Genomic DNA, 22,525 nt, shown 5'->3' on the forward strand with positions numbered 1-22,525 from the left:
GGCCTAACCCACTGAGCCACCCAGGCGCGCAGCTTTGTCTTCTCTTAAGTACTTCATTCATTTCACTAAAACCATACTATAATATACATATTTGTTTTTTTTACATATTTTATTTATTTGCTTGACAGAGAGAGAGCAAGCAAGCACAAGCAAAGGGAACAACAGAGGGAGAGGTAGAGGGAGAAGCAGGCTCCCAGCTGAGCCGGGAGCTCAATGAGTGGCTGAATCCCAGATTCTGGGATCAGGACCTGAGCTGAAGGCAGACATTTAACTGACTGAGCCTCCCAGTTCCTGTAGTATACATATTTGTATCAGCGTCTCTTTCCAAACTGTACTGTGAGAATCTAGAGCGTATCTCATTCACATTTGTGACTTTAGCAATAGCATAGTACTCAATTAATACTTATTTAAAAAATGGATAAAAATAAAAAAAACTGTAATTATTTTCTTCTGTTTTGTTTTTGGTTTTGGTTTTTGGGTTTTTTTTTTTTTTTTTTTTTAAGACCTGTTTATTTATTTGAGAGAGAGAGAGAGAGAGCATGTGTGCAGTAGGGAGAGGGGCAGAGAGAGAGAGAATCTCAAACATACTCCTAGCTGAGCTCGAGGAGTCCTCCATGGGGCTCAATCTCACAACACTGAGATCATGACCTGAGCCAAAATCAAGAGTCAGATGCTTAGCCAACTGAGCCACCCAGGCCCCCCAGACCCATAATGTTTTATGCCAGAAGCTATATTTGGTGTTCTTTTTCTATTCATATGGAATATCACTTTTGTCAGTTAAGTTCTATTTCTTTTCAAACCAAATAGCTTCTTCAGACTAATGACATATAAATTCCACATCCATCTTGAAATCCTGCATTTATAAATACACCCCACCCTATCTAAAACTTTCATCAGAACCTATCCATACATAAATTTAAGTTACTTATGTAAGAGATTTATGCTATAATACCCCAAATTATGGAACAATGTGTGAATGTACCTGTGTGTTGTTAAATAAAGCCTTCACTCATGTCCAGCAAAGAACTGGTCTTTTCCTCTTTAAAGAAAAATTCCTTTGGTAAATATTTAGTCATAAAAGAATTAGCAAAGAAGAAACATAGCCTAAATCATTAAAGCCCTGGGGAAAAAAGTTCATAATTACAAATCACCTACAATTCACCAATCTTCTGACTTGTTAATTCATCCTTAATTTTTTGCTTTTATGTCCCTTCTTCTCCCCACACTCTCATTGTCACATGGAACCAGCTGGAACTGTAGGACATAAAAAACAGACATAAAGTAGGAGTTAAATAGGGCATAGGGAAGGTAAAAGGCATATTCTGTTGTCAAGTTTAATTAGTGACTTTTGAAGGTAAGTTTTATAAGGCCTTTTATATGTAATATGTATTTAACAGTTAGGTTTCATCACAAGATGAGACCTAGTAAAGTCAGTAGAATATCCAGATAGGATCAGTGGTTACTGTATGGACTGGAAAAAGTAGAGATAGGCCTGTCATGACAAATGACTCTTTAAGACCCATCATCTTATTTTGTATCTATAAAAAGTGTATTATCTAAAATATACTTTTGATGAATCCTCAGTAGTAGAAAATAGAAATCTGGAGGCACGGTGTATAGTTCCAGCGCTCAATCTGGCTTCTCTTGTGGGCCTGGGTAACCATAACTTTTCTATGGCTCCCTTTCATTGTATTCACTAGTCTAGCTACTCTAACTGGCCTTGTGTGGATATTATATTCCCCAAGAAAACTATTATCAAAATATTCTGTATTGAACTGGACTCTCAGTAGTACCCTTTGCTCATCTACCACTAGTATGACTGTGTCTCTGCCAATAAAGTAACGGATTTTGGTTTCTGTTTGTTTCATTTTCTACTTTTTCATTTTTGTTTTCCTAGCCCTCACCAACATCTTGAGCAGAAAAATTATTTGTTAAGTGGTGGGAAGATGAATGGAATATTTAATAATTCAAAGCTTTGTACTGAGCTTTGTAAAGGATCTGAAATGTTTCCATATGCCCCTCAGGACAGTTACAGTCTGACTGGGGAGACATGACATGCATATATGTAAAATCAAATCACTTCATATACATATCTCTCTTCATTATGTCTACATGATATATTGCCTAGGATATTATTATTCCACCAATTTTGATAAGGAGATAATAGTAACATACCATTAAGTTCTAGGAGATATTTAGACTTAATTGGTCCTAAAACTGCAGTCAAGATCTGCACACTATGTCTAAATGTACTAATTAATTATTTAACTGAACTCACTTGATTTTTAATGTAGGTTATTGATTGGTGAGTTACTCAATAAAGTCAATATGGTTACAGCAGTAGCACAGTCTCATGGTCAACATGCAGCTCTGATTTCCTACCTATACAACAAAAAAAGTGGATGGATAAGCATTACCTGCCAGAGCAAGAAAAAAGAAGTGTGTCTCCAAGAAAATTTCCTATGTATTCTTTTCATTTTTTAACCTTTTTTATACCAATTTAACTATTTTTAAGTATGCAATCTGGTGACATTAAGTACATTCACAATGTCATGTGATCATCCCCACAATCTTTTTCCAGAAGCTTTTTGTCATCCCAAAATGAAACTCTACTCATTAAACAACAAATTTTCATTCCTCTAGCCCCTGGCAACCACCATTCTAGTTTATTCATATGAATTTGCCTATTGTAGGTATTTTAAGTAAGTTGGATCATATACTATTTGTCATTTTTTTGTCTGCCTTATTTCACTTAGCATATGTCTTGAAGGTTCATCCATGTTGCAGCATGTATCAAAATGTATTCCTCTTTAGAGCTGAATAATAATTTATTATATGCATATGGCACATTTTGTTTATTCATTCATCTGTGGATGAATAACAGGGTTGTTTCTATCTTCTGGCTATTGTAAATAAAGCTGCTATGAACATTGGTGCACAAGTTTATGTTAGAGTTTCTACTTTCAATTATTTTGAGTATGTATCTAGAAGAGAATTACTAGTCTTATCGTAATTTTATGTTTAACTTCTTAAGGAAATACCATATTGTTTTCTAAAATGGCTGCACCATTTTACATTCCTATAGCAATACACAAATATCCCAATTCCTCCACATCCTTGTGAACACTTTTTTTACTTCCCATTCTTTTTTCTAATAGCCACTTTTATGGATATGAAGTGATCTCATTCTGGTTTTGATTTGCATTTTTTTTCTGACTAGTGGTTTGAGTATCTTTTCATGTACTTATTGACCATTTGTATATCTTCTTTAGAAAACTGTCTGTTCAGGTCTTTTGCTCATTTTTTAGTTGGGTTATTTGTTTTTGTTTTTTTTTCTTGCTGTCAAGCTATAGGAGTACTTTCTATATTCTAAATATTTATATGACACCAAGCAAGTGATTTGCAAATACTTTTCCCATGCTGTGGGATATATTTTTCACTCTACTGATAGTGGCCTTTAATGCACAAAATTTTTAATTTTGATCCAGTCCAACACTTACCTACTTTTTCTTTTATTTCCTATTTTTTGGTGTCAGATCCAAGAAATTGCTGCCAAATACAATGTTATGAAGATTTTTTGCTTTGATTTCTTCCAAGAATTTTATAATTTTTGTTATTACAGTTAAATTTTTAAATTCATTTTGAGTTATTTTCTATATAATGTAAGGTAACAATCCAGCTTCATCCTTTTGTATGTATCTATCATTTTTCTTGTATCATTTATTGAAAAGACTCACCTTTCCTCATCAAATAGTCTTGGCACCCTCACTGAAAATTATTTGACCATATATGTGACAAGTTGTTTCTGAGATCTCTATTCTACTGGTGTCTTTTTCGTTGGTTGGTTTGTTTGTTTGTTGCTATTTCTTATATACCCAGAATCTACATATACTGGTTCTATGCACTATGCCAGAAAGAAAATCAAGTGAAGGAGAAAAGATGGAAAAGAACCCTAAAAAGATGTAAGCTTAGTGAAGTTGTGAGAAAAGGTTTCTTACTCTTTGCAGAGAAAAAGACCCCCAATAAAAATAGTGGATACTTTATGGACTAGAAAGAGTAGAGGAGGAACTCCCACTTAAGATTACTCTTTAAGAAGCTACTGAGAGTTGCCAAGTATCCAATCTTCGTTTGATTGAAGAGTGGAATTTATTGCTCTTCCTATATTACTTTTTAATTTTTTTTCATAGGTAATTATCCATCCAAAAATTATTTTCTTACTTTTTTCTATCGTATCATTCTGCATTATAAGTCTTCTTATACTGAATGATTATGAGTATCTCCAATGAAAACAAAATATACATGTAAGGAGCTGCACAAAAAAATTTTAAACTATCCTCATATGTCTTGATTCCTCTTCTCACCATTGAAATTTTTATTCACTATATGAATTAAGCAGTTATGAATATAGAGATAAGAAGAAGCAAATTTTAATCCATTTAACACAGCTCATTTCACATAGAATCTTCAAGACTATAATTTGAGAAGAAGAGAAGTTCTGACCCTTAGAGAATTCATTTGTTTACTCTGACCACTCAGACGGAACTGCAGTCAGTCTGATCGGCTGAAGCCAGACATGGTTATGTTTCTGTTCAAGATTGTAATGATTATCCACAAAATTTTTCTTTCAATGTCTTAAGAACTTCCTACCTTAATAATCAGCACTTGTCAAACATTAAAAATAAATACATTTATGTATACTTGTTCATAAGTACATACACTTATAAAAGTTGTTAACCTTCAAGTCTTACTATGAGTTTTTCTACTTTTCAGAAGAAATTCTCCATTTCCCAACCAAAGCCATTGTTCAAAGCCCACAGGTGTCTTGGCACTCACCACTCAGTGGAATTCTAGATTCTTCAGCTCACTTCCTTCCCTTGAATGCACTCTTGACCCAGCCTTAGGCAGAAAGCACCTCAAGGCAGGGATTGTGTTCATCTTTGGCACAATTTCATCCATTGTGCTTATGCTTGGCCCTAGCTGTCTCTGCCCTTATGTAAATATTAAATAATAACAAGACAATGACTGTTCTTTCCTCTGGAGGGAAGGGGATGTTTTCCAGTATTTACTTTCACCTTCCTCACTTTTCACTTAAACATTTTAACTGAAACCTTTATTTTTAAAAATAACTGGAAAACATGCATATGTAAATGAAACCTAATTTTCTACACATTGTTATAGCGCCTTAAAAAATTCTAATTTTTATTACACTCTGGTAGATTATCATCAATGTTATTTTGGATACTTAGAAAGAAAAAATATTGGAAAAAAGATGAAAAAAAAACCCACATTAAAAATGAAATGAAACTTGTTTTAACACAGTCCATGAGCACTCCATACATTCACATAAGCCCTGCACATAAGCTATTGCAAGTAGGGTAAATGTAAAATTATGAGGTGCAGTGTTCGTTTTTTTTAACTGCCAAGAAAGGAAAGCAGGTCCAAATTCAGGGAGGAAAATGTGAGCACTGTGAAATGCCATGTCTTCCTGCCCCTGGGAGATTTATTTATTGGAAATTATATTGTAGGGAAAAAGTCTAAATAAATTAAGTCCCTAGTTATTATGTCACATGTAACTGAGTTTTAGAATATAGCCACAATTTTGCAGTTATGTAAACTAAGCTGTCAAGCTCTTGTTATTTTAAAGCTGGAACCAGGCAGCTCCCCTGACAGGCTTGTAGTCCCAGCTCCCAGCCTGATTCATGGCCGGCGCTGAGACACAGGAAGTTCGTGTCTGCTATAATCTAAACACCATGAAAATGGAACATAAGAAGCAGTGCAGAAAGGTAAAAATAGGCTAAACCTCATAACCCAGACAAGAACCATACAACACACTTGGAAGGAGAAGGGAAAATTAAGCCTGTGAAGTACAGCATTAGCTTATTTACAATTAGGGATATCCAGGCCCAAACTGCAGAATTTGCAGGCCCCACTGCAAAATGAAAATGAAGGACCCTTTGTTCAAAAATTGTTAAGAATTTCAAGACAGGGACAACAGAGCACTAAACCAAGCATGAGGCCTACAGTGCCAGGCCCTGTTAACTGCACAGGTCACACATGCAGGAAGCTAGGCCTAGGGCTACCTTTTTAAACAGCTGATTAGTTAAAAAACAGTGAGATGTTACTGACTCAGATAGAGAGAAACAACATTCCTTGTCTGTATTTTTCTGTAATAATATCATGCTTTTTAAATTGTAAAGACATAATGACATGCATTCTATACATTTTTAAGCTTTTTAAAAAAAAATGCATGGTTGTGTAGTGAATGCTTACAGTCAGCATAATAATTCTCTCCATATTTTCTGCTCAGACATATTAAACTGAATTTTACATCAGTTCAACAAGAATATAATCTGAATTCATTGTTTATCTGGGAATTAGACAGTATTCACTGCTCCAGGAATAGCCACTGGGTGAGAAAGTTTATCTAAAATCACTGTTATAAATCTGTTTGATTGTTTGCTTGTTCAGGGGAGGGAGTTCGACCATTCCTATCCTAATTAAAGCTAAGCTATGAGTAACAACTCATAACAACTCCTATAACAACAATAACAACAATGTATATTTAACTGCCCATATGTTTCAATTAAGAGGAAATTATACTTTACTCTTATTATACTATACATACAAAGAAAAGGAACAAAATTTTGTCTTCAGAAGCAAGAATTTACAAAAGGGAAAAAGCGTGAGATTGTAATCTGTAGGGGCAGCAGAGCTGAGCAGCAAATCTGATTCTCAAAGCATCTTTCTTTTAGCAAAAAGGTGACTTCTTGGCAGGGGACCCTGAGCCACTGCCTCCAGGGCCTTCTATTTAGCTCAGCTCAGAGCAGGGAGACAGGGTGCCCCTCAGGAAGCTCGTTGGAGCAGTAACATTATCTGCCATAATTTGCCTGCACCAGAGGCCTGTCAACAAGCAGTGGTAGGCAATTCTGTTTAAACTAAAGTAATTAAATCTCTCTGCTCTCATAAAAGTAAAATAAAATAAAAATACAACTGCCTGTTGCTGGTCAGTAGAATCACACTGAGTGGAGGTAAATTTTAATTTCACGGTGCAAGTGTTAAATTATTGCCCTCTAAACTGACTGCCAATTCTGCATGAAATCTCACCACATTTAAATAATTCGTCTTTTGTTTAGGATGGAAAGAAACTTAGAAATAGCACATGTGTTATGATTTGAAGGGAGATTTTATGTGCAATTAGGCTCCTGAGAACCTCAACAACATAATGACATTCAGGTTCCCTAATTGGACCAAGAGGAAACTATCATTTCTGAAATGTTTTGGGGGACTTAACCTTTGTCCAACTTCTCTAGAACACTTGGAATTATTTTGATTGTGTCTGCTTATTTTCAAGATTTCAATTTAATTTAAAACTGCACATTTTATAGATGTGCATCTCCATTAATATGTGAGATTGTTAATAATCAGTTTATTTCATTGCATTGTGAAACTGTTAAGAAAACTGTCATTTACAAATGATTCTATGTGAGTTTTTTAAAAAAATGGTTTTTTAGTGTAACTTTAACAGAACCCTACTCTGTGCCAAGACTCAACACCAGATAAATATCAGTAGGTAAATTCTGTCTGTACAACTCATCAGTATAAAGTTGAATATTCAGAAAATGTCAGTTTGGAATATTAAAAAAGTCTCACAGGTTCTTACTGACGAGCATTGAAGTAGTCTCAAATAGTCTCATATAAGTCTCATAATTCTTGCATATCTCCATCTAACTAGTAAAATCAAAACATTAAATAACTTTAAATAAAGGAGGTAGAAAAAACTGCCTTAGTTTGTTTTAATCAATATTTTATATCTCGCAAGGCACTATGCTGTGTTCAAATCAATGATTCAATACATCCCTTGTAGTCCAATTGATTTGCTGCCCTTAGACATTCCGCATAGCTATTAACGTAAAATGGAATTAAAATAGAATGCTGTGCAGTCAGACCTGAATAATCTATACATAGTTTATCCCTTACCCCAGGGTATCTGAAAAGACTACTTAGGGAATGAATCAGCCTGACATCCTCCATATACTATTGACTTGTTGAATTCCAAATTCTTTAATCTGAATAAAAATAGCATTTTCAAACTGCCTCATATTGGAGAGATCCAGCTACATCCAAATCAATAATTCCTTAGAGACAGAAGAATGCATATTCACCGAATAGAACATTGTATACAAAGCAAAGGTGAATATAATATGTATGGCAAGAATTAAAAATCTAGATAACCAGAATTTGATTTAAAGAATCTCTGTAACTGGAGTAAAAAGAAAATATGTTAAGTTTTAGGTGTGTGGGTGATAGGAGAAACCTAGTAAATCAGTTCAGAGTAATATGTCCTCAGCCATATGGTAACTTTATTCAACAGGATTTTAAATTCCCAACCAAGGAATAATAACCTGTGCTTATTTCAGATTTTCAAACTATTTCCTAACAGACACTTCTATTTTTTATATGTCTATTTTAATAATTTTCTTTATTATTATAATTTTTTCCCTGAATTATCCTCATTGCTTTTTATTTCAGGAAATTTAAGGATGAAAGTTTAGAATGGTCATGGCCCTAAATCTATCTTAAATAAATTTAATTCCCTAGAGCAAATCATCTGCATTCTTCAGTACCTCACAGTAAAATAGAACCCACAGACCATAAATGCAAACAAGCATATACATGCATTGGCATGTATGTATTTTTATCTATATATCCATATCTATATATCTGTATGGGCATATATACATATATATTGTATACATATATATGTATACAGTTTGTGCATAGGAAATTTGTGCATAAGAATACAATATATTATATATATAGTATATATGTATGTATATATAATATATTGTATATATTGTATGCAATATATACAATATATACAAAATATATATATGTATATTTTGTATATATTGTGAAAGTGTATTCAATATATACAAAATATATATATGTATATACAATATATACATATATACATATATACATATACAATATATACAATATATATATACAATATATACAATATATACAAAATATATTTATATACAATATATACAAAATATATATATGTATATATTGTGAAAGTGTATTCATTCAATGTCTACTAAGACAACAAATTTAAAAATCATAGATACAGGGGCTCCTGGGTGGCTCAGTGGGTTAAAGCCTCTGCCTTCGGCTCAGGTCATGATCCCAAGGTCCTGGGATTGAGCCCCGCATCAAGCTCTCTGCATCAGACTCTCTGCTCAGCGGGGAGCCTGCTTCCTCTCTCTCTCTGCCTGTTTCTCTGCCTACTTGTGATCTCCATCTGTCAAATAAATAAATAAAATATTTAAAATGAAATCATAGATACAGAAGAAACTCTGAGAAGTCTTTGAATCTGATCTATAAATAAATCATTTTCTTGGATCATTTCAAAAGACTTGGTGGACATTGGACAAATCTTAGTGATTATCAAAGCTGGATGATGTACTTGAGGTTTAATTGTTCTATTCTTTCTATAAATGCATATGTTTTAGAATGTTTACAGTAAAAGGTTAAATATAGAAAATGGCAGGCTATGGTTGTTATTATGGCTTTCTACTTTGTTGTTTTGGTTTTGGTAATTGTTTCTCCTCTTTTAAAGAATCACAATTTCCATTATGTATAGATCATCTCTGGTATAATATTTAATCAAAATTTAGCAATCAGTGTGATGATATTATTATTTAGACTAACATTACCAATTCTGCAAAGTATTTTGTTATTTTGGCATTCATAAGATCACTACACCATTCACCAATTTGATTTGAGAAGAAATAAATATTGCAATTCTTTGAGCATATTTTACCCAATTTAAAATGCCATCAACTAACTATAAGTCACACCATTACTTTATGTATCACTAAGAAAGAACTCTGCCAATTAAACCACTGAAAATGCTCTCATCCCTTTATTTTATTTTGTTTTTTTTATTTCTGCTTTATTAAAAACTAGGATGATTTAGAAATCATGTGTATCATTAGAAATCATTTGCTTGAGTGCACACATAAAAGTGAAATTATAAACAAAATGAATTGGTGAAAGTATTCTCTTTTTTAAAAAAGATTTTATTTATTTATTTAACAAACAGAGATCATAAGTAGGCAGAGAGGCGGCTGGAGGGTGGAAGCAGGCTCCCTGCTGAGCAGAGAGCCCAATGTGGGGCTCAATCCCAGGACCTGAGATCATGACCTGAGCTGAAGGCAGAGGTTTAACCCACTGAGCCACCCCGGCACCCCTGGTCAAAGTATTCTTAAAAATTCTTTACTTCCTAGTCTGATTAGAAAGTGTTAGAGTCTACAACTTTGCACACAATGTCAACCTCCATATCATGAAGAGCACTGATTATGCAGTATTTCTTGGGAGTGCTCATTCTTGTATCCAGGAATTTTTTTCCAAGCTGCTGACACCTGTTCTGTAAATCTGTATGTGTGTATCTATATATAAATCCTACATATATAGTATTATTACCCCAACTTTTTGTGTTGAAAATTATCAATCCTACAGGAAAGTTGAAAAGTTATGCAATGAATTCCTGTAAACCCTGATATATTGTGTAATATTACACAGCTGCTTTATCTTCCTCTCCCCATTTGAACTTTGATGGACCATCTGAAAATAAGTTATAGTCATCATGACATGTCACTTAAATTTCTTAGTGTGTATCTCCTATGAGGAGAACATTATCCAAAATAACCACAATAGGATAGTGATCCTATTAAAAAAATTCACATTAAATCAGTAATACATTCAATCCATATTTAAACTTCCCTGATTGTTCCTAGATGGTAACTGTCTGTTCTCCTGATCCAAGGTTCAATCAAGTTGGCTATTACCTCTGTAAGTTTCTTCTATTCTGGTACAGTTTCTCACACTGTGCATGTTTGTGTTTGTGTGTGTGTGTGTGTGTGTGTGTGTATCTGTGTGTGGTTTATATGTGTCATTAACTTTGTTGGAGAGTCCAAGCCTGTCTTGTAAAATACCTCACATTATGGATTTGCCTGAAAATTTCCTCATGATTATTTTCAGGTTAAACATTTTTGATAAAATGCTATATAGGTGATGTTATATATGTCTAATTGCATCACATCAGGAGGCAAATAGTGTAAGTTTGTTCCACTATTAGTATTGTTAAGCTTAATTACTTGGTTAATCAGGTGTCTACTACAACCTCATTATAAAGGCAACATTTCACTTAAAAACTAGTAAGACAGCTATCATATGATCTCCCTGATATGAGGAAGTAGAGATGCAATGTGGGAGGGGTTGAGGGGTAGGAAAAAAATAAATCAAACAAGATGGGATCGGGAGGGAGACAATCTCACATAACAAACTGAGGGTTGCTGGGTGGTGGTGGCAGGGGGAGGGATAGGGTGGTGGGGTTATGGACATTGGGGAGGGTATGAGCTATGGTGAGTGCTGTGAAGTGTGTAAACCTGGCGATTCACAGACCTGTACCCCTGGGGCTAAAAATACATTATATGTTTATAAAATTTTTTTTTAATTTTTTTAAATAATTAATAAAAAAAAACTAGTAAGCATCTATTGAGAAGTACTCCAAGATACTGTCAGTATCCCATTCCCTCAGCAAGATATTGTCAATATCCAATTCCTCAGCAGCCTATTGTATAATGGTTTTAGTATTCATTAATATCTTCTGTGTAAATCAATCATTATGCTAAAAGCTAGAAACCGTTCTGCAAGTTTTGAAACAGGTGTTTTTCAATCTTATCCAAAAATATCAACAAAAGTATATATTCAACAATTAGGATTCACATTACTTCCAATAGTCTCTAAATGATACATCACTTAAATTACTAGGAGGTTTTAATTGTTCCCTCAGTCATCAATAATAATAACCAGTTTTATACTTTCATAGCAATGACAATTACTCTATGAACTTGTCTGGTGAACAGAGATGGTAAGATTTTCATAGGCATGTTCCTCCCCGGCCTCAGCACCAACCTTTCTTCTTAAATTCAGCCAAGAAAGAATTAAGAGCCAAACTCTCAACTAAGCAAGAGTTTAATAGCAATTAAAAAAAAAAAAAAGCATACTTTAAGATGAAAGAGCAGACAAGCCAAGGGGTGACGACTATGTCAGGGGTCAGGGTTGTCTTGTTTTTTATACTTGCATGGGCTATGGTTCATAGCTACAGTGGTCTCTGACTGAGACCAGTCATCTAAGGGATTTCTCCTATGGGTCAGGAGGGGAAGTTTTTGGCCCTATGTGATCCCTGTTGGAAATGGTCATGGCATCCCTCCTCTGTGGGGATCGGGGGATGGTCAAAACCTCAAAGTAAATGTTTTATAATGAAGCTGTAGGTTACCGTAGGGCAGCAATTACAGGAGGAACCCATGAGTATCCCCCCAGGGTTTTTCTGTGCTGTTTAGAACCTGGGTCTGCCCTTTTAATAGTCAGAAAGCATTTGTTCCTTGCTTACAGCTAGTTAACTGCCTACTCTATCAAGATGTCACATAGATGGTAAAATGTGAAAAAAGAAAAAGAATTCATCTCAGAATGGATAAAGCAAGGCAATTCTGATTTTCACAAAGTAATACTACATGGTCTTCCTAAATATTTTTAGAAATGTCACAAAAGAAGAGATTAATTAGCAAATTAATAAATTAGATGAATTAGTGAATGAGTGTACAAGTGATGGAATGTGTTCTTAAATAAGTGCATGTGTGACATCAAAAGTCAAATATGTTGTTATGGAAATTCAATCATAAGAATGATTTGAAGACTTAATACATGCTATAGTGAAAGCTCCTGGCAAAGACAATACTGAGACAGGGATTAGCATGCAAGATGTTTATTAGGAAAAGGGCGCCTGGGTGGCTCAGTGGGTTAAGCCTCTGCCTTCGGCTCAGGTCATCATCTCAGGGTCCTGGAATCGAGTCCCGCATAGGGCTCTCTGCTCAGCGGGGAGCCTGCTTCCTCCTCTCTCTCTGCCTGCCTCTCCGTCTACTTGTGATCTCTCTCTGTCAAATAAATAAATAAAATCTTTAAAAAAAAAAAAGATGTTTATTAGGAAAAGCTTTTGGGATTAATAGCTGTGGGGGAAGGGAAGGATGCCTCAGGTGATTAGCACAACTGGGTTGCATTGCAGTCACAAACAAAGGCCTTGGTAGAGGCCTCTGAGAGTGGGCATGACCTTGAGAAAGGTGGTCTTTTTTCTGTCAAGGACAATTCTGAGAGAGATCTCATAGCTAAAGGAATGAACATTTTAATTCTGAAGAGGGTCTGGGTGACACGTCGCTGCATCACTACAATATATTTGGACACTAACATGCAAGGATTTATGGAGTCAGTAGATTTGAGTTGCATATAAACATATGTAATAGGGACTTTTATGTAATAGATTGCTCGAAGAAGATGATTTAACATTGTAATTTAAATAAATTATTTCAAAAAATTTAACATGTATAATCATACCATACAAACTTAAACTTTAGTTTTTATCCACAGTTTTGATACACATTATACACGACAATGTCATTTCTATCATGGGTAAATTAACATACTATAGCGTCTAATATTATGGTGCATATACAGCAGGAAAAACTTTATACTTGTTTGTCTATTAGTTAATATCTTTCAAGTTTACACTCCTGATATCCTGGCTTGTCTGCTTATTTGTTTGATGGATTTGTTAAATGAGATATCCCATTCAGGGTAAATTAATAAGTTACTATGAAACCTGGTATGACATTAGAAGTTTTGTATAATTTTGGTGAGTGTTCACTGATGGTCATCTACCTTGAGAACACAAAAATACAAAAGTACAATTAAATTAAGCTATAGATGTAGACAGTTTCTGGGGTTTTTTTGTTCATTTATTTAATAAATCTTTTCCCTAAAAATACTATGGGCAGAGGTTAGGTAGTAAATATATAATAAAGAACTAAGTTTAGAGAGAATGAGTTTGACAAAAGAACAATTTGAAAAAAAAAAAGGTAGATTATTACCATGGCAATAGGTCTATAGAAACACAAAAAGAAAGCATCAAAATCAACATGGCTGAATGAAACTTTCCAAGGTGTTATAATCTTCATTAAATCTGAAAAGAGAGTAGGAGCCAGCTAGGCAAAGAAGGGGGTATGTTAAGTGCATAGGTGGCAGAGTTGGTTGAGTGTCGGACTCTTGGTTTCAGCTGGGGTCATGATCTCAAGCCCCACGTCTAGGTCCAAGCTCAGCACAGTCTTTTTTTTTTTTTTTTTTTTTTATTTGACAGACAAAAATAAGTGTCAAGTAGGCAGAGAGGCAGGCAGAGCGGTGGGTGGTGAAGATCACAAGTAGGCAGAGAGGCAGGTGGGGTAGGGGGGGAGCAGTCTCCCTGCTGAGCAGAGAGCCAGAAGCAGGGCTCAATCCCAGGACCCTAAGACCATGACCTGAGTCGAAGGCAGAGGCTTAATCCTCTGAGCCACCCAGGCGCCCCAACACAGAGTCTTCTTGAGATTCTCTCTCCCTATCCCTTTGCCTCCCACCATCTGTGATTTCTTTCTCTCAAATAAATAAATCTTAAAAAAAAGAAAAGAAAAGAAAAGAAAGATGGATGATGGAGATAGAGGAAAGAACTTTTGGAGGTAATAGGCATTTATTATGCATAAGACACCCACCCAAGTAATTTACATTAACGTTTACTTATTATAATAATCAAAACAACTCTATTGATCATATCCTATGATTGCTCTTCCCTTATGGATGAGGGTTCTGAGACTTAGAGAAAGAAGGAATAAGTCCACATACCCATACAAGTCATAGCGGAGCTCAGGTTTGCACCTATAGGGAGGCAGGGAGGTATGAAACAACATTGTAGTAAGAGAGAAGTTGAGGGGTGGCACAGTCAGTTAAGCATCTGACTCTTGATTTTGGCTCATGTTGTGATCTCATGGTAGTGAGATTGAGCCCTGCATATAGTTCAGGGTCTGCCTTAGATCTTTCTGTCTGTCTCCCTCTGCCCCTCTGGCTCATACTCTCTCTTGGTCTCTTTCTCTCTCTCTGAAATAAATAAATAAATCTTTAAAAAAGAGAGAGAGAGGAGAGAGAGAGAGACTGTGAGTTCAGGAAAAGAAATTTAAGAGGTAGTCTGAAGCCAAATCATGGAATCTCTATGTTGAGTTAATCAGGATAATCATCAGGATAGATGAGTGATAAGATTATATTTGCTTTCTAGAAAGATTACTTTGATATAGAATGAAGAATACATTGTAGTCAGGAAGTGACTGCAGAGTTGTAAGTAGTAAGCAATGAGTGCTGGAAATAAAGCAGTGGCAGAATTAAGGAAAAAGCAGACAGATTTTTAAAATTAATGAAGTTTTGAAAATAACAGCACTTGGTTTTCAGTTAGCAAAAGAGTGCCAGTGGAAGAACAGAATCTACCAGGCTCCAGATTTCTGGCTTGAGAAATTGGATGGATGAATGGATTTAATAGGTAACCTAAATACCAAAAGTGTTTGCAAGGAAAACGATTCTTAAATTTTTAAAATATTATACTCTAAAATGACAGTATTTTTCCTAGAATATCAATGTTACTATTTCTTAAGCTCTTTTGACATGATTTCAGTTTGAGCTTAAGGTTTCTGTTTCCATTGCTCCGTTTCTTTCAATGTTTCAATATGCTTTAGACCTTCCAACCTTTCCCTCTTTTCTATGATACTTCAGGAGTTGGGAGAAACTTTTTGACAAATCATCTCTCCTTGGGTATCAGTTAACTATTACAGTGAGACAAATTATGCTGCAACCCAAAGCTTATGTAACAATGGACATTTATTACGTTATTTAGGTTCTGTGAGTTTGGGAACAGCTTAGCTAAGTGGCCTGACAGCATTTTTCATAAGGTTGCTATCACGATGTTGGCCAGGGCTGCAGTCATCAGAGGGCTTACTGGGGCTGGAGGGTCTACTTTCCAAGATGGTCACTCACATGGCTATTGGCAGGAGGTCTCAGTTTCTTGCCATGTTAATCTCTCCATAGGTCTGCTTGACATGGTATCCTTGTGACATAGGCAGTTGGATTCCCCTAGAGCAAGAGAATGAGCATGGAGGAAGCTATAATGCCTTTTATAATCCAAGCTTGGAAGTCACATACAATTAATTCTACCCACTCTTTAGAACTGAATCACTACATCCAGTCCACAATCAAGGGGAAGGGAAATAATGTACTTTTGTTAATAATAATGTATCAATATTGGCTCACAGATAATAACAAATGTACCAACACTGGTGCAAGATGTTAAATATGGGGGAACTGGGACATAGGGAGAGGTGATGTGGAAACTTGATGTACTTTTTGCTCAATTTTTTGTGAACCTAATACTATCTTTAAGAAGTAAAGTCTAATAAATTTTAAAAAGAAAATTGGAGACACTGGATGAAATGGAAATTCAATTTTGTATAGCAAGTGACTAAATATCAAATATAGGGGAAGGAAGGAAGGAGGGAAGGAAGGAAGGAAAGAAAGAAGGAAAGAAGGAAGGAAAGAAGGGATGGATTATGGTTAACTTTTAAAATTTTTTAAAAATTTGTTCCTCTTGACTAATTCCTGCACCATCAACACCGGACTGTGATAATTATATATCTATTTATATATTTGACCAGAATTTAATTTTATAAGACACTCTGAGGTCTAAAGAAGATTCTAGTATGTCAGGCAGTATTTTCATGATTCACTGCCTTGAGTAGCTTTCTATCTCCCACCATTTCATAATAAAAGAGTATCATACAACTTGTTAGTTGACAAGGCTCTGGATTCAGGCTAAACAAGTTTAAACCTGGTTCCATCATTTAATTAAATTACGATGTGATTTCAGGTAATTAGTCTTAGCACATAATAAGCATTTAGTGTTACCTTCTACAACAGTTTTGCCTTTAAAGCCTTAATGTTAACTAGACTTAATAAAAGGATCTAGTTTAAATTTCTTAACTATAGCTTTCCTAGGATATTTCTAACAGAATCCTTTTCATCAATATTGTTCCCATTTAGAAAACCCCTTTATACTTCAAATAGAAATATTCCATTTCATATCTCTCAGATTCTCTATAAAAGTAGTTTAGTTTTCAATCTCTGTTATCTTCCTTACAGAACAGAAAATTGGAAATACCTGTGTTTTCTTACTTTGGCCAACATGGGGGCAAGTGCAGCAGGATCTGCATAAGCAAACCATTGAACCCAAACCCATAAATGCTGCAACATGAAGCTACCTAAATGGCAACCTCAGCAAAACCATCCCCCAGAAAGGCTGCAGAAAATTAAATTAAGATTGTACTTTGGGAAATATGTATTTCAGAACACTGATTCCTGCATTCACATACATTACATGAGAAGCTTCCTTCCCTTGATGAAGTACTGAACTCAAACCCCTGAGAAGCTTAGCTATGAGAAGCAATACGCATTCCTAACAGGAGGTCTTTCAATTTCAATTTTCCTGTTATAGCAACCCTGAATCCACAAATTTCAGTGATGGTTATTAATAGATAAATGACATTAGTTGTATGCTTTCTGTTTTCCACCATCACAGAAACTTATGATTTCCCCCTTTCCATGACCAACCTTTCTTTCATTAATTTATCTTATGTATCTTTGAGAAATTTTAAATGATTGAACCAAAAAAGGAGGAAATACATTTCTGTCTGGTGACACTTAAGATTCTAGGTCTAAAGACAAGGATTTATTTTATTTTACTTTATTATTTTATTATACATAAGGTACTGAAAATGCAGGAGCTACTAATTGATAATGTCTCTATCACACAAAAACCTAATTTACTTCTATTAACTAGTTTCACAAATAACATAAATCACAAAGGATATTTATTCCTTCATCTGAAATACGATTGATTAGATTTCCATCTCTGTATGACATTTTTTAATACCAGATATGCATCCTACTTTTCTGGAGCACTCAAAATAGCTTAATAATTCTCTGCAAACTGAGTTGCCAAAGCTACACTGGAATTTTGATGTTTCCATTAATAAAAGATACATGCCCGCAGGAGGTACAGATTTGTGATCTCAGGATCCAGAGTTTAGGGGCAAAGGGAAAATGGCTTGCATCTGTACAATGATTAAATGTATGTTCAGAAAGAGGAACTCTAAAGTGTCTACACAGATCTAACAAGACCTATTTGGACCTGGGGCTTGCCCCTGCAGGGTGTTTTTTGATAGCTTTATCTATGTCAGACACTGAGGCTCTATCCATTCTCACTTGTCAATATGCCATGGTAGCTTCAGAGGTGGAAACAGGGAGATGGTGGGCCACAGGAAGAGAAACGTGAATGTCAGGGAGCCGTTGCACCAAGTTCATACATAACCTAACCAAAATGCAGTGTCAGAGAAAACAAAAAAACAAAATAAAAAAAAAAAAAAAGCACACACACACACACACACACACACACACACACAAATCAAATGTCAGGAAAAAAAATTTAAATGATGCCAATCAAGCCTAAAAATAGAATCTGTAACTAGTAAGGAACTGAAATTTCTTAAAAGAAAAATAGAAGTAAACATAGCTAAGAATCAAATATAAGTCCTATGCATTTGCTTCCTGGGTAGGGTAGGAGAGAGAGCACCATGAAAATATAGACCTGAATACAAAAAGAATCTGTAGATACTGTATCTCCGTGAAGGTTTATTGTGCTTTAGAGAGTCATTTAACAAAACCTGTCAATTCATACAATTTAATCTTTAATTGTTTTAATCAATACAATTTATATTGTGCCTTTTCTATGCATAAGGCACTATACTAGATATACAAAACAAGAATCAGTTGAGTACTGAGCTTCTTTTTTTGTGAATTAAAGTGACTTTATTTTTGTTCTTATAAAAACAAGTACTAATTATAAATATCTAGAAAAAATAAGCCCAAAATCATAATTAATGTCTAGAAATAACTACTATCGACATTGTGGGATATATTATTCTAGCCTACCAAATATATGTATATGTGCGTGTGTATGAGTGTCTGTGTCTATATAAATACATATATATATATATATATACACACACACATATATAGTATATGTAATACACTTATAATTTATATGTAATATTTATACACATACACACATAGACCCATGCACATGCACAAACATAGAGCGTTCATTTGCTAGGGCTACCCTAACAAAATATCATAACTGAATGACTTAAACAACAGAAATTTTTTTTCTCTAAGTTCTGGAGACTAGAAGCCCAAGAGTAAGGTGTAGGCAGGTCTGTTTTTTTCTGAGGCCTCTCTTTTGGCTTGCAAATGGCTGCCTTCTCACTCTGTTCTCACATGGCCTCTTCTGTGTATGTCTGTGTCCCTGTGTTACTTTGTCCAAATTCCCTCTTCTTATAAGAATATCAGTCAGATTGGATTAACCTCATAACCTCATTTTAATGTAATAATCTCTTTTAAGTTTCAATCCCCAAATGTATTCACATTCTGAGGTTCTGGGGGTTAGAACTTCAAATTATGAATGTTGAGGGGACACAGTTCAGCCTATAACATATATACATATGTATATACATACAGAGAGAAAGGGAGATTTCTATTTTCATATAAAAATGAGACCATATTAGGCACCCTAATGTGCTTGTTCATCTCTCTCCATTGATATATTTTTATCATATTCAATTAGTATGACTATGTAATAGGTCATTGTATAACTTTGAGATAACTCATTTACTAAGCTGCTATTATTCAACACTTAGATTATTTATGATTACTTAATACATATATAAATTATATATCTAAGCTCTATAATAATCCTACTATCACTTGGAATTTTGAGGGTATTTTTCCTTAGAAGCAATTACTAAAAATGGAATTGCTGGATTAAAGGGTATGCACATGATACTTTTTTTAAATAGCTCTTTATTTATTTTTTTTTTTTAAAGATTTTATTTATTTATTTGACAGAGAGAGATCACAAGTAGACGGAGAGGCAGGCAGAGAGAGAGAGAGAGGGAAGCAGGCTCCCTGCTGAGCAGAGAGCCCGACGCGGGCCTCGATCCCAGGACCCTGAGATCATGACCTGAGCCGAAGGCAGCGGCTTAACCCACTGAGCCACCCAGGCGCCCTAAATAGCTCTTTAGAAAAGTTTTATTAACTTGTAACAGAAGTTTGGCTACTTTCCAACATCCTGATTATACTATTAGTAATTATTTTAGTCTTTAAAAATATGATAGATGGAAAATACTATTTTGGTTTTGTTTTATTTGCATTTCTTTCCTTGCTATTGAATCCAAACATCTATTTATTCATTTATTGTCCACTTTAATTCATTAATTTTAATTCCATGCTGTGTTTTTTTTTTTCATGCTGTGTTTTTTGCTCAATATTCCATTAAGATGTTCCTTTTTTACTTACCAACTTGAAAGAAATGTTTACATATCAGAATTGGGCATTTGCATATAGACACTAGAATTTTTTTTTTGGATTTGTGGTTTGCTTTCTAGTACCGTTTATAGTGATTTTCTGAAAAATTCTGAAATTTTTGTTTTATCTCCTTCTGTTTTTATTTAAGGCTTTTGTTGTTATGGTTTTTGCCAATTTATGAACATTTCCCTATGGTTCTACAGTTGGTCATGCATAGGAAGGCCTGACCCCACAGGATAACTGTTCATATATTCAGCAATTTGCATCAAACATTTTATAGATTTTTGGTAGTTTTTAATTTAGTTACAGTTGACATATGCAATAACAATGAAATGTTGTCTATAAAATATGGTATAGCTTGTTTTGTCATACCATTAAATAAATAGTTCACTTTTTACTTAATGGTTTGATGAGCCATAATACTGTATAAGCTTATAATATCATGAGCTTATAATATTGTATTTTAATACCATAATACTATGGCTTGAGGGGTCATATACTGATTTTTATCTATACTTGTCTCAATTTATTTTAAGATTATGGTCTGTTTCTAGTCTACTATAATTTTTCTAAGATTTATTTATTTATTTTAGAGAGAGAGAGAGAAAGAGAGAGAGCATACACATGAAGAGTGTTGGGACAGAGGGAGAGAATCTTCAAGCAGACTACTCACTAAGTGCAGAATCCAAGGTGGGGTTGATCTCATGACCCAGGAAATCATGACTGACACTCAAACCAAGAGTCAGACCCTCAACTGACTGAAACACCTAAGTGCTTCTAGTCTAACCTGCTTTTAGAAAAATGCTATTTATTTGTTATACCTTCATCATATGTTTTAATATGTGATAGGACAAATTATTACGTTTTTTCAAAAATTTCCTAACCATATTCTTTCATGTTTATTCTTCAAGATTAAGTATGATTTTATCAAAAATTAAACTATACCAAGAGTTTTTAATTGGAATTACATCTCAGTATTAATTTTTGAAGATTTATACATTTAAATTATTTTGTCTTACTATCCAGGAAAATAGCATGCACCTTCTTTTATTCAGCTCTTATTCTATGATAGTCAGTGTAGTTTCATAATTACATTTGTCTTATATGTCTTTTATTAAGTTTATTCTTAAATAATTTATAGATTATTTGCTATTGTGAATATAATGATTATTTTTCTATTATATTTTCTAACTGCTATACAGAAAAGCTATTATATTTTGGTATATTTACTAAATAAGTGGACACCTATTTAAATTTTTATTAATTCAAATGATTTTGCAATTGATTACCATATGTTCTCTATAATATCAAAAAAAATAGTAACTAACGGTAGGTTCATTCCAAAGTGAATGAATTTTTATTTATTTTTATTCTCTTTTTATACCTGCTACAATTTTCAGAACACTGTTCATTGTAGAGGTGAAAGCAGGCATTGGTATTTTGTTCTTGTTATTAACAGAACATCCTTGAGTATACCTCCATTCAGCATGATATCTGCTCTTGGTTCAGATAAAACATCTTATTACATAACTATACCTAGTTACCATGGATTTGGTGTTTTAAAAAATTTTGTAAGAATGGATGCTGAATGGCTATCATGGTGGGTTTGCTGAAGACCGCTGGCCTTGTGGGATTGGCTTATGTGAAAGTCCACACAAAAGGCTAAGTATATTGTACACAAAGATTTGATGTTCTTAAGCAAATTCCTAAAAATGCAGCATATAGAAAGTATACAGAACAGGTTACAAATGAGAAGCTAAGTATAGTTAAAGCAGAACCAGGTATTAAGAAATTAGAAGACCGAGTTCAGGGAGGCTACCTAGGTGATTCTTCAGGCTGAAATGAACTAGGTCTGGCAAGAAAAATGATACAGTGGAAACCATGGGAGCCTTTAGTGGAAAAGCCTCCTGCCAACCAATGGAAATGGACAATGTAGTTAACATTAAATGACTAGTGTGTTGATGGAAAACTAATGTAATTAAATGTTCTGTTATATTAAAAAAAAAAAAGAGTGGTTGCTGAATTATAGCTAATGTTTGTTTTTTAATTAGTCACATGGTCATGCAGTCTTCTCACTAATATGAGGAATCACATTACTACATTTGCCAATGTTTAATGAGACTTATATTCTTGGACTAAGTAA

General features: G+C 34.3%; 1 pseudogene; it reads left to right on the forward strand.

Moving 5' to 3' along the window:
* Positions 1 to 21,979: 21,979 nt before the first annotated feature.
* On the forward strand, positions 21,980 to 22,318 carry LOC125107738 (NADH dehydrogenase [ubiquinone] 1 alpha subcomplex subunit 5-like; annotated as a pseudogene).
* Positions 22,319 to 22,525: the final 207 nt, after the last annotated feature.

The sequence above is a fragment of the Lutra lutra genome, chromosome 8 (genome assembly GCF_902655055.1).
Source record: "Lutra lutra chromosome 8, mLutLut1.2, whole genome shotgun sequence".
In the NCBI taxonomy this organism is placed as follows: Eukaryota; Metazoa; Chordata; class Mammalia; order Carnivora; family Mustelidae; genus Lutra; species Lutra lutra.